At 45.0% G+C, this 12,475-nt stretch overlaps 1 protein-coding gene across 1 annotated transcript in view; it reads left to right on the top strand.

The window, feature by feature from the left end:
- LOC138480894 (transcriptional regulator Kaiso-like) overlaps positions 1-12,475 on the top strand; it is a 307,074-nt gene that overhangs the window by 225,558 nt on the left and 69,041 nt on the right. The gene's annotated exons all lie outside the window — the stretch shown is intronic.

The raw sequence follows: 12,475 nt of genomic DNA, 5'->3' as shown, positions 1-12,475 counted from the left end.
TTGGAAAGGAGTGATAGATACTATTGGGGCAGCGATTGAAAGCAGGACAAATCCAAGGCTCATGCTAAATCACGTTGCTACAAAAGCACCCCAATTTGTGATAGGCGACTGGCTTAAGAAAGTTACCTGGGTACTTTGTCAACGGCATGCTCAAGGTCAGCTAACTCATAGAAATTGTTGACATTAGGCCAAGTTATAGAATGGTTAATGGCGCAACGTGACGCGAGAAAGGCGAGTGCATTTTGCTGAATCAAGGGATGGTGAGTGCCAGATGATCTGTTTAATGGTTTAGGTTGCTGTCCTTGCGGCTGGGCACCTTTGCCAATTTTCCCAGTTGGTGTTTGTGATACTTATCCTACGCTTCAGTTGCTTGACGCTGATTGATGCTGACGCCTCTCCTGGGAACTTCTGTTCTGCATAATAGAGGCCAATTTGCTGAAGTAAATCTGTTTTAAAGGGCCTTCCTGTCCGCTAATTCATGTTCTATTTCCAGTGCCAGTCATCCTGCATCCACCCGCTCTGTGGAGTTGCCCCTGCCCTCAAACCATCATCTAATCAACATGTTCCGTCTGCTGCCGCTGCGTCCCCTTCCGTGTCATCTGAGCCTATGCTGACGAACGTTGGTCTCATACCACTCCCATGCTTCTCGTGACATACGAAAAAGGAGTGCCTTTGTCTCGTAGTATGTGTTTAGCTGTGAGGGGAAGAAGAGGACGTACTTAATGCCATTTGAGAGTAGATTCTTCTTGATCGGGTCAACTGACTGCCATGCCTGCTTGACCTCTCTCGTGTAGTCGGGGAAGAAACCAATTCGGGAGCCGTTAAACGGAATCAGACCATTGGCACTGGCCATTTGCGGAAGTGTCACTGTCCTGATAATTCAGCAGTCTCGCCATCACTGTACGCGGGTGTTCACTGTGTGTGTTCTTTCAATTGAGAAAAAATTGGAACCCCCCCCCCCCATTGCTCAGGAAAAGTTCCATGCAGGGCCCTTCAGCTTTCTCCAGTAGCCCCAATATGCAGAGGGTATTTCATCTTGATCTCCCTTCGCTATCCTCCATGCGGTCTTCCAAGGTCTGGAGCTTCTGCATTACCACTCCCAGTTGCTTCTCCATTTTTTTCATGGCATCTTCCGGACATCTTCCGTGTCCGATATTCTCTGTTCTGCCTCCCCATTCCAGAGGAAAGCTTGCAGAAGTCCTTTTGCAGACACAAAACCTCTGAGGAGAGCCTGTCAATCTTTTCCTCCACCAAGGATCTGCACTTGGCGATGGCCCCCATAAGGTCCCTGAGCGAGCTGGCCCGGTTCTGGGCTGAAGCCTTAATAGTAGAAGTGCTTGGCACCACAGGCTGCAAAGCCGTCGGGCCACCCACCGTCAATTGATCCTTTTTGCTCTGCTGAGACACTTTCCTGTCTTTTTCTTTGGCCGTGCTGCTGTGGAATGCCTTCCTGGATGAGGCTTGCCCGAACCCTCTCGCATTCCACTGCCCTAGCCACCTGCACCCTTCACTCCACTGTGATCGGAAGTCAGCATTGATACCATTGGCAAATGTGGATTCTGAGTGTCTAACAAAACTACAGTGTTTTTGATTTAATATCCAATGTGAAATCTTAAAATAACAAGGGATCATCTGATAAACTCACTTCAGAATTTTTAATGGGGAAACTCCACCCCCCCCACCCCAGCTACCATTCGCCCCCCCCTCCAATATGGGCCCCAATCAAAATCATCATAGATGGGGAAAGTTAACTCTTTCATGGATGGAAAGATCATAATCTATTAAAATTAGTGTCCTGCTACCATTACTCTTCCTCTTTCCAATGCTCCCAATACAGATTTTAAAAGGCCTCCTTCGGGCAAGTCAATAATGTGTTGCGATTTCTTCTGGTTTCACACACATAAAACAATGTTACAGGATGGCAAAATTGAGAATCATGGTCAACCACTTACAAAAGGGAAGGGACGTGAAGAGCTATGGGTATATATAGAGCAACAGTTCCTTTTCCCAGTGCCCATGGAAGAATGGTTGCGGTCCCAACAAAAAGGCTCCCAAAGAGTGAAGTGTCACTAGGTACTGGCGGTTCTGTGGCAAAAGGTGCATTTGGTCGCCTCCATTTAAGGATAACCCCCTAGACCTAGAGCCCTACTGTCATGCCCAGGACAAATCTACCCCGGGGGATGTGGATCACTAGGCCCCCCCCCTGCTCTTGTATCTCAGGGCAATTGTGCACTGTGTTACTCCTAAATTACTATACTATGGACACACTAACATAAGACACAAAGAAACACATGAATCGATTCAACAATAGAAACTTTTATTCATACACAGCAATGCATGATGCAAACACTACTATAATACAAATCTCGAATTTGCACCTGTTATGTTTTTGGTGCAAATCTACAATGCAATAGCTATAAGCCTGACAGGCTTCTAATGCAAGCAATCTAATAGCTACTCCAATCCACACCATTCCTCTCCAATCCACACCACACTTCACACTCTAAGACAATCCCTGTCCGATTACCCCATCTATCATGTCAGCCAAAGCTCTGTGTGAGTGTCTGTCCTAATTCCCCATGCACGTGTCTTATTTAGATCAATACTCCCCTCTTGCCATGTCTCTCCTCTCCAGCTAACTCTGTAACCAGCCAGTCAGTAAGGGCCTCTCTCTGCCAGTCTTCCTGCCAGATTGATCTCATCAGCTCTCATCAGAATGCTTCCCCAATACTTCCTCTCTCAGAGAGCAGCTCCATCCAAAAATGCCTCTCCTATGCCACCGCCAAACATCTCTCTTCCATCTCAGAGAGCAGCTCCCTCAATCTCAGAGTCAAAGCATCTCCATCTCGAACTCCATCTAGAACCACATCTAGAACCACATCTCCAACTACATCTCATTATACTGGTCAATGACGTACATACATATCCATGGTTACATGTCTCTCTAAGCTAAAATGCTTCTCTATCTGTCAGCATTTCTAAATCTGAGTAGTGCCTAAAAGTCTGTGATGCATGTCTTATACTTTTCAGTTACTGCATGTTCTTGTCATCGTGACATTTGTACATCATATCTATACCATGGCCGCCTTCTGTCTGCGTACACCATCCTACCATCTCCCCATATTTATCCTTTCACTCCATTGAAATCCCTCTCTTCTGCATGTCTCTCCGTGAGGCAAAGCACTCCTTGCATGGGCCCCACCATCTCTGTCTGCGAACACCAGCCCAGGGCTTATACCATGCCGTTCTCCGCTCTCTACTAAGGCAAAGGCGACCTCTTATCTCTGTCTGCTAAGAAACTGTTTACGCATTCTTCGTACACTGTAACTCATAACATCTTTCGCAGTCTGTGGCGCTTCTCTTCTCTCTGTTTCATTCAGGATGGCTTCAAAACCATGGGCCTCATGCTTTCTATTCTCGAATGTAGTGCCTAACGCATTCATTCCAAGCACTATCTATAATGCAGACTCAATGCATATTCTAAGTGCACAATCGTGCGTGGTGTCTCTACAATGCATACATAATACATACCAACATATCTCTACATGTGTCTACATGTCTCTACAAATATAACATGTCTCTCTACATGGCACTTCAAATATAACAGGCCTCATTCTATTGCAAATGGCTACATATATTTGGATACTGGATAACTAATCAGGATGCAATGATGGATAACTAAATCCCTAAATGGGTAATGATTCTCTAATGATAACAAACCAGGCTTCTCCATACTATATGGTTTCACACTACCAGTAATTGTGTGAAGCTGAAGGGGAATGGGTGGGTTAAAAGTGGAAAAAGAGATGGCTTATTGACGCTGCACAGTTGGAGAGAAATAGGAGGGAATCATCACTCAATTTCCTATATCTGCGACTGAAAGGAGTTTTTGTTGTGGCATCTAAGTGGAAAGTTAAACTGGGAAGAGGGCTTACACCCTTTGAGAGGGTCCTCCTAGATGAGCAGAGGAGCCTGATTTCTCTAGATTGTATGAAACCCACATTCTTGGAGATTATGTAAGCCAACTCCAGAACAGAACTCAGTGGGAGCATGATCTAGGAAAGGAATTCTCTGATCGGCCCTGGCGAGTGCTATGCAACAGAGCCTACAAGACATTGGTTTCCTCTTAATATGAACTATATGGTGTGAGGAACCTGGAATGAGACACGGACACAAGAACTTACGGTTTTGGCCATAGACTTTTATTGTAAATGAAAAGCTGGTTGGAAAATGCCCCTGTCCCTACTCTAAGAGGTATTTCCTTACCTAACATAAAGCTAAGGGTCTGTCCAATGTCATGATGTCCAAAGAAAACTATCCTGTGTCCAAAGTACTATTCTGGCCCTCACATTCTAAATAAATTAACTCTTAGGTGAAAAGGAAAATGTTTTTGGTCTTGAGTAGTATATAAATGTTCAAAAAGGAAATGCGTAACTCCAACACAAAAGGTTCCAGAAGGACAGAGTTCTTAGAGGGTGGTTCCCTTCCCCTGGATTTCTCCTCACGCTGTTTTATACTTTCAAGCATATCCGTTCCTTGGGTTTCTGTTGATCAACAACACGCGTGGTATACAAAACAACTTGGCTGTTAGTCTGTATCTTTGTAGGATACCTGCTGTACTCTCCTGCCTGGTTTTCTCTCCTCTTGGGTATATTTTTTCTCAGCCTTTTGCCAGTCCTGCTGTATCCTTACCAAGACTTCCTCAGCTGATGCATTTTACACGCAGTTCAACTTGAACTTGTCTGGTATGCTTCCTTACCAGGACTTTCTTCCATGAACCACTTTGCAGGTTGCATCTGCCTTGTATACCTTCCTGCCAGGCCTTTTCTCATAGATATGTTTTTGTGACTTGAATTTGCCTTGTTTCTCTCCTGCCAGGCCCTTTCTCTTGTAACCTGAATCTGCCAGGTATACTCTCCTGCCAGGGCTTTCCTCTTGTGACTTGAATCTGCTTGGTATATTCTTCTATCATGGCTTTTTATATAGGTTTGTGACGCACACTCTTGGCAGTTTCTTAAATGTCCTTCGTTCTGTCTTTTAAAGTAATATTCAGTTGCTTGTTCTTTCACATACACTTCAATGTTATTTGCTTTGGGGAGGATTGTCAATACGCCCTGGTGTTCCAGCTTCCCTTAGGTGTTCTCACCGGCTCTTGATGGCGTCTATAGGATTTCCTGCGGCAGGCCTGCAGCTCTCTGGCGTTCTATTCCTTCTTGCTGCCTCTGCCTCGCAGCTTCTGTGCCTCTCGCAGCTCCTGCTCTTCTGTTCAGCGTCTCTCTGGGCTCAAGTGGTGAGGAGGCTGCCATTTAGTACCTGCAAACACTCTGAAGCTTCTCGTCTTTTCTGGCGTCTTCCCAACGTGTCGTCCCTTGCAGTTCGCTCCTCTTGGTTCCTTCGGTGAGCCGGTTAGCTCCACGGACCTTGTACCTGTCCTGCAGTCTCTCGATTGACCCCGAAAGGGCTACAGTTCTCCAGCCAGCATCTCCCAGTCAGCTGGTCTGTCAGGTGAAATCTCCCAGCAACTTGCCTTTCCCTGCAACAACTAGCGTGCAGCTTGTGCTATTGAGCTCCATTGATCTTCATTAATCTGCACCTCTTCCTCGTCAAAATACTTTTGCATTTAGGAAAAAGGAAGTCAGTTCTTGATGACTTGTATGGAAAGACAGGAAAAGTATTTTCAATCATTTTGAAATGTAAGTCAGTTCTTGAAGACTTGTATGAACAGTCTGGAAAAGTAGTTTCCTCAAAAGAAACAGAGGGATACCATGTCTCATCCAATGATGCCATGTCTCTCCCTTGGGGTTTGCCTCCCCCATGCCACTCTCGGGAGGATAGCTCGGGGGCAACGTGCTCGCCTTGGAAGCAACACGACACGGAGCAACACAGGTTCGATCCCCGGGCTAGCGTTTAGAAACTTGTGGGTATTAAGCGCGTTATAAATAACATATCATATCCTATCATGTGATTCCCCCCTTATATAGCTGCCCCCAGGGTTAGGATCAGGTAGCGGCTGCCGTACCCTAGCCACATGGGAAGAGATCACCGCTGGTAAAGAAGTGATGACCCCATTGGTTCATCACAATGGAATTAACCTCTTACCTAGGTGGTAGCTCTACCTTTTAATTCTAGCCACGATGTACCATGCACCGAACCTCCTGTGCTGGACAGGATGTGGGAAAGTTACCCCTGCTGGCACATGTGGTGGAGTTGTGTAAAAGCTCAGCCATTCAGGAAGTAAGCTGTCATACTGGATTAGGGATCTGTAAGGAACACAGGCAGATCTGGGTCTCTTTCTGGCCCGGTTTCAGCTTCAACTGTGAGAGGGGTGTGCTCCCTACTTACCTCACATGATACATAACTTATTGTTGTTGGCAAGGGCATATCTGGCGACAGTCTGGAAAAGAACCATGCCTATCCATTAATAAGGAATGGTTGCTGAAAGGAAGGGACACGTATGGCATTCTGAGGCTAACACATTTAATGAATCCCTGGTGAATGTGGATATGGAATGGTTTCCCTTTTTAAAGGAATATCAAGCACGCAAGCCCTGAATCGACACATACAATAACATAGCTGAAATGTGACAAGCATTCTGAGAATTTAGACTGAACGTTAGTAGCCAATCTGTTAAAGGTCAAGCGTTTTTTATGCTATGATATAATTTGGATAATCGGATTGTATGCGTGCGGGTGGAGGGTGGGAAAGAATGCGGGCCATTTTAATGTACTCGTGTTTCATTATGAGAGGAATAAAAAGAAAGAAAGTGGATCTGGTTTCGTGGAACTAATACTGAAAGGCAGATTATGTTTCTGCTTTGTAAGTTAATGGAAGAATTGTGAGCAATTATAATTCATAATATTTACTTACTCTGTTCGATAGAATTATTTCCACTGTATTTATATTTTTACTTTCATAAAATGCAATGAAACTCAATTAAAAAGGCTAGAGGAAATAGGTGGCATTGCAGCTGTGTACACCGTTGAATTGGAAAAGTTCCGGCACAGCAGCATTTGTTGAGACCTGTGCCTTCACATTACTGTAGAGAGCAAATAACAGGTTTAGAAATGGTGTGCTGAAGATGGACTTTTTTACAGAAAAGTGTAGATATCTTACCAGCACACCCTGTTAAAAGCCTTTTCTCCATCGTCCTATTTTAAAATGTCATTAATATCATCAGTCCTTACCAGCACCCCCATCTCATTAATGATTGATAACGGAAGCCTACTGTTATAGTATAGCTACATTCTACCAGCTTGTAATGGCCTCACCTTTTCCCTGTGTTCTCAAAAGCATGCCTGGTGTAAGAGAGATCATGTTCTGCTGTTATCTAGTTTTAGTCTAGCCTTTGTTACTTTGTCTTTATAGTGTCCCCCTCTGCTCTGTGCAATGACTCTTCTGGTGTCTCTGCCTTCCTCCTTCACGTTGTGTTTCGATGTGAGGTGTATGTAATAATACTGCCTCTTGTATGCAGTGTCCTTTATTGCATCCCAAACTACAAAGCTATATTGCACCAAGCCCTCCTTTTGTGTGCGTATAGTGCAACCTCATCCCTGACATTTCTTAAAGGATCAGTATGACAGGAGGTAGTTGTTAAAGTGCCACTTTCTCTCCTTCCGTTTGCTACCTTTAGAATAGTCAAGAATTAGGGGTACATCTGCATGATCCAAAACAATGTCCCCCACTTCAGCTGATAATATGGCAGAGCCAGGAACACGTTTTAAAATGTGCTGCTGAAGCAGGGTATTTTTTTAACACACATTTTAAGGGATATCTCCAGCACCCCCTGTCAAAAGCCTTTTGTGCGTCAGTACTCATAGTGGCAACTGGGTCTGAGTGATGTTTTTCAGAGATAAATCTGCTGTTTGCTATTCTCCTCACTGCCACCCATGGAAAAACACTTTTTATTTTTTATCAATAGAGGGATTAGATTGGCCAAGTATCAAGCAAACACTTTGGCAAGATCTTAACATCCACTGTTAGTAGTGTGATCAGATGAGTGCAGTCTATATATATTTTTTCGCAATTTGGAATCAGAGTGAAAAGGGCCAGTACAAAGATTTCGGGAAACTCACTCTAAAAACATCCTCAAACAGGGCTGGTAATAGCATAACGGCAAATGCCTGGAAAGATTCCACTCGTAACCGTAGGATATGGGAACCTCAGATAAACCAGCCAGCAAGCAAGGACCACGCAGGAGTCCAGTAAGTACAAACAGGAAATGTACTTTAATACTTAGAAGTCAGGTAGAAGGTCACGGTGGAGAGAAATGGTTAGGCATCCTTCTACTGCAGGTTCCCTAGAAATCCCCCACCCACAACATGCTACATTCTCTCTGGCATGCCTAAGGTAGCTGACCCACGCAGACAGCATGGAAAGCATTGCCTCAGCATGCACACATACCAGACACCACAGTAACCCATTTGGGCAGGTGATTTTTCTTGAACTGCATCGACATTAATGTCACCAATATCTCACCTTCGGTGACCATAGAATCCAGTGCCTCCACTGCTTCCTCAGTCAATCCTGTATATCCAGTGTATTCAGGAACCCAGTAATAGATATTTCATCAGCGGTTTTATCCTGCCTGTACCGGGTATCATAATATTTTCTAAAGCCTTCATTACTATCTTCAGTCCTTACGAGCACCCCATATCATTTATGATTGATGGTATAATTGATAGCATAAGCCTACTGTCCTATTCGTTCTTCAGTCTGCGAGCTAGTGATCACCCACCTTTTCCTGTATTCCCAAAAAGCCTGCCTGGTGTAAAAGATATCCCGTTCTGCCTGATGTATGAGCAAATAATCTAGTATTAGCCCTGGTTTCTGTCTCTTTACTGCTTTCCCAAGGGACATCCCAATGTTTCCTCTCTGCTCTGTCCAATGACCTTTCTAGTGCCTCTGCCTCCCTACCTGTAAAACTGTTTGGATTTGAGGTGTAAGTAAAGAACCTGCCCCATGCAATGGCCTTCAGTGCAACCCAAAATACAAAGCTGCATTGCAGGGACCACTCCTTTTCTTGTGTGCATAGTGCCAACTCATTCTCTTAAATTTTGTAAAGGCTTTGTCCACAATGAGGAGTGAGTTGTTAAAGTGCCACCGTCTCTTCTTCGTGTTTTGCATTAATAATACACCTGCATTATCGGAAACAATAATCTCCTCCACTTCATCCTTTAACATAGCAGTACGAATGGTCTTTTAAAACAAGTAGAAACCTATATGCAAGTAAGAGTCATGTGAAACAGAATAAAATGTGTTGCATTTCTGATGGTTTAAGACACCTCCAGGTGCAATTAGGCCCCATGTCTTCATTAAGGACAGTAGCTCTTTTTTTAATGTGTCCTTTGAATGAGGTGGTCCGCCAGCTGAAGTATCTAGCTAGGTATCTAGCAATATTTAATTTCCTCTTAAAAGATTACCCTCCCCTCCACCCCCCACCCAAGAGCCTCTAGCGTTTCCCCAGTCTCCTTAATCAGGAACCCCTTTGCCCAAATCAGGCATGTGTTCACAAAAAAAAAAAAGATTTGCCCTCCACAGTGATCTCGGACAACTATTTAGATAGAAAATAGTATTTCCTCAAGAGTATAGACACACATTTTGATTTTGTCCCAAAGCAGTTTGATATCTCCCTATTGTACGTTTTGTTAAGAATGCAGTTCTCATCTGGTGGTGGATCGAAGAACCACAATGTACATATTCTGTGTAATCATAACCTCATTCTGTGTGATGCAATATGTTAGTAGCAGGCAATTGTAATGGCCCATAACATTGCAATGACTAAAAGAAAACATAAAGGCAGGCAAGTGTTAAGTAGCCATTCTTCCTGGAGGACCTAACTTTTATCCCTCCATATTTAATGTATATTTTATTAAAAAGGAAAACAAAATAATCTAAATGACACACTTACTACATGCTACAACTAAAGAACAATCATACACCCCCACTCTAACTTCTTAACTCAGTTTTGAGCTCTGATGTAAAATATACTGAATGCTCAAGGTTAGCTGTCTCGTAGAAATTGTAGACATTAGGCCAAGGGATAGAATGGTTAATGGTGAATGTGAAGCGAGTAAGGCGAGTGCATTTTGGGTTTATACTGAATCAGTGGATGGTGCATGGTGAGTGCCAGATGATCTGCTTTATGGTTTTGGTTGCTGTCCTTGTGGGTGGGCACCTAAGCCAATTTTCACAGCTGGTGGTTCTCATACTTATCCTGCGCTTGAGTTGAGTGACGCTGATGGAGGTAGCAAGCTGGTAGGTGATCGTGCCTCTCCATACAGGTTATTTTGGCAATGCTGCAGATCATGAGGAGCTGCAGGCCTCCAGCCAAAATCAGAGATTTCATCATGCATCATTAATGTATCCTTTTTTATACGATTGTGCCAATAACTCCTCTCTTCTGCAGTAATAGCCGCTACATTTGCTGAAATTAGTGATTAGCCTCTGAGCACAACTACTTGACCTACAACCCCCACAGACCTAGGGCTAATCCCCCTACATCTGCAGTCATTGCAGTTATCTGGTATGAAAGAATGAACTGTTTGATATCATTAACTTATGAAAAGTGGCACGTTTCACAAATTTTTGCGAAGATATTAATGCCCCTGCAAGAACATCTTGTACAAAGATTAATATCGCATGTCCGTGAACAAAAATTCTAAAGTGTTACTGAATTTTCTCTCCAGCAGCGTCCCTAATCACAAACTAGGCTCAAGCACAAGCACTGCTGAGCCAGTGCTCTTATCACATCCTACTAACGGGGGGGTAAGGGGCTCACCGGCTTTCAGCGTAGATTAGATCCAAATTGAAAGTCTTACCCAAGTGGTATTCGTCATTCTAGGTTGCATCAAGCGTTTGGCTTCTCAGCCCCGGGACACCAGAGCAGCCCGGTGCCATGCACGGTGTAACCCAGGCAGAAGCCTTACAGTATGTATTGATGTCAGGGCTGGCTAGCGGGCTGTTAATCTTCGCTGGGTTAAGGCAGTCCAACAGGTGGGATGCAGGTGTTGCTGTCGCTGCCGCAATTATAGCGGGGTGAAGGAAAGGCCAGCGACCCAGATGTTGAATGTTAATCAGCCAAGGCTCATGGCTCTTCCCACCTCTGGATCACAATAACGATGTCGCAGTTAAGCCCAGTGGGGCAGCAGGACCGCCGGATAGGAGGGCCACAGGCCACACGGTGCAGCACAACACAATCTATAGCAGGAATGGTGGGATAAATGGTTATGGGCCAGATTGAACATGGAAGGGGAGGCCCAGCGGGGACCACCAGTGTGCCGCCAGTCTAGAATGAGAATTCCACGAGGGGAGGTCCCCGTATCTCGTCAGATTCCTGCAATAGCCCCAGATCCCTGCCGAGGTCAAGCCGCGGCTCCACTCCAATGCCGCGCAGCAGCACTCGGCTCAGCAGACCGGGCAGTTGGGGGCTGGGCTCCAACTAGCCCAAAGGGCCGCCTCACCCAGCAGCATCCAGAGGGCTCCCACGCTCTGGAGGGGCTCGATCGGGCTAGCAAAGTAGAGTCACCAGAAGCACCCCATACCCACGTCGGGCCGATAAACATAATGATTCCCCCTCCTGGGGACCTGCCTTGTAACAAAAAAATAAGGGTTAGGACTCCCAGTCGTAAGGTCTGTCCCGGGTGTGAAGGTCTGCCAGTAAGTACCCCCAAATCGCCTGCACTGGCAGGTCACACTCTGGTTTCCCCTCAGTCACGCATTGAATCCGCTTGTGTTACAGCTTGCCTCCGCTGTGGTGCTTACGTTCCACTAGCCGACGCCTTCTCCCTCTACTTCCATAATGGCGCCGACACAGAGCTGCTCCTCAACAGAACTGCAAAACTTGGGTTTCCCCATGTCAATTTCAGTCCGGATTGCTGGGGGATGCAGCTGCAGCCTTCCGATTACTGCAGCGGATGACACAGAGATAAGGAGATTCAATACAATGGCAAATATTGTTTTTTAAAAAGCATGTGTCTGAGCGGAGCAATTTCGGTTCAGACCTTCATACGCTCGCTGCTCAACAGCGCCCCCTGCCCCGTCACAGAAATCTGTGTCCATTTTTAAGTAGTGATGTGGAATCATTTTTTGTCTTTAAAATATTATCAATGTTGATTATTTTATGTTTTGGTTTAGCCGATCTTCACGGCTGGTCTTGTACATTCTTGGGGTCCTCAATCTCTCTCAAGCTGGATGAACTAGAAACCGCATACAGCGGTGGAATTTATACAGTGTGAGCAATTTGCTCTTGCTCCTATACTAAGAGAGGGGTAACCATTCTCCTACAGACAGATATTTGTACTAAAAGGATCCATCCTGGGTAATAAAGGCAGCGAGAGGTTGAGATTTGGGATGGAGTTCAACTTTGTGTTGATCAGTCTAACTCTGTGGGTGAGAGGTACTTTGCCGGCCCCAGAGAGGACACTTTATCCACATGTTATCATTGAATAATCAAAGGTCTGTACATATTGCAAAGTTC

The sequence above is a fragment of the Ambystoma mexicanum genome, chromosome 5p (genome assembly GCF_040938575.1).
Source record: "Ambystoma mexicanum isolate Mex_15411 chromosome 5p, UKY_AmexF1_1, whole genome shotgun sequence".
NCBI lineage: Eukaryota > Metazoa > Chordata > Amphibia > Caudata > Ambystomatidae > Ambystoma > Ambystoma mexicanum.
The sequence above is the reverse complement of the archived record's forward strand: the minus strand, read 5'-3'. Positions and strand labels throughout refer to the sequence as shown.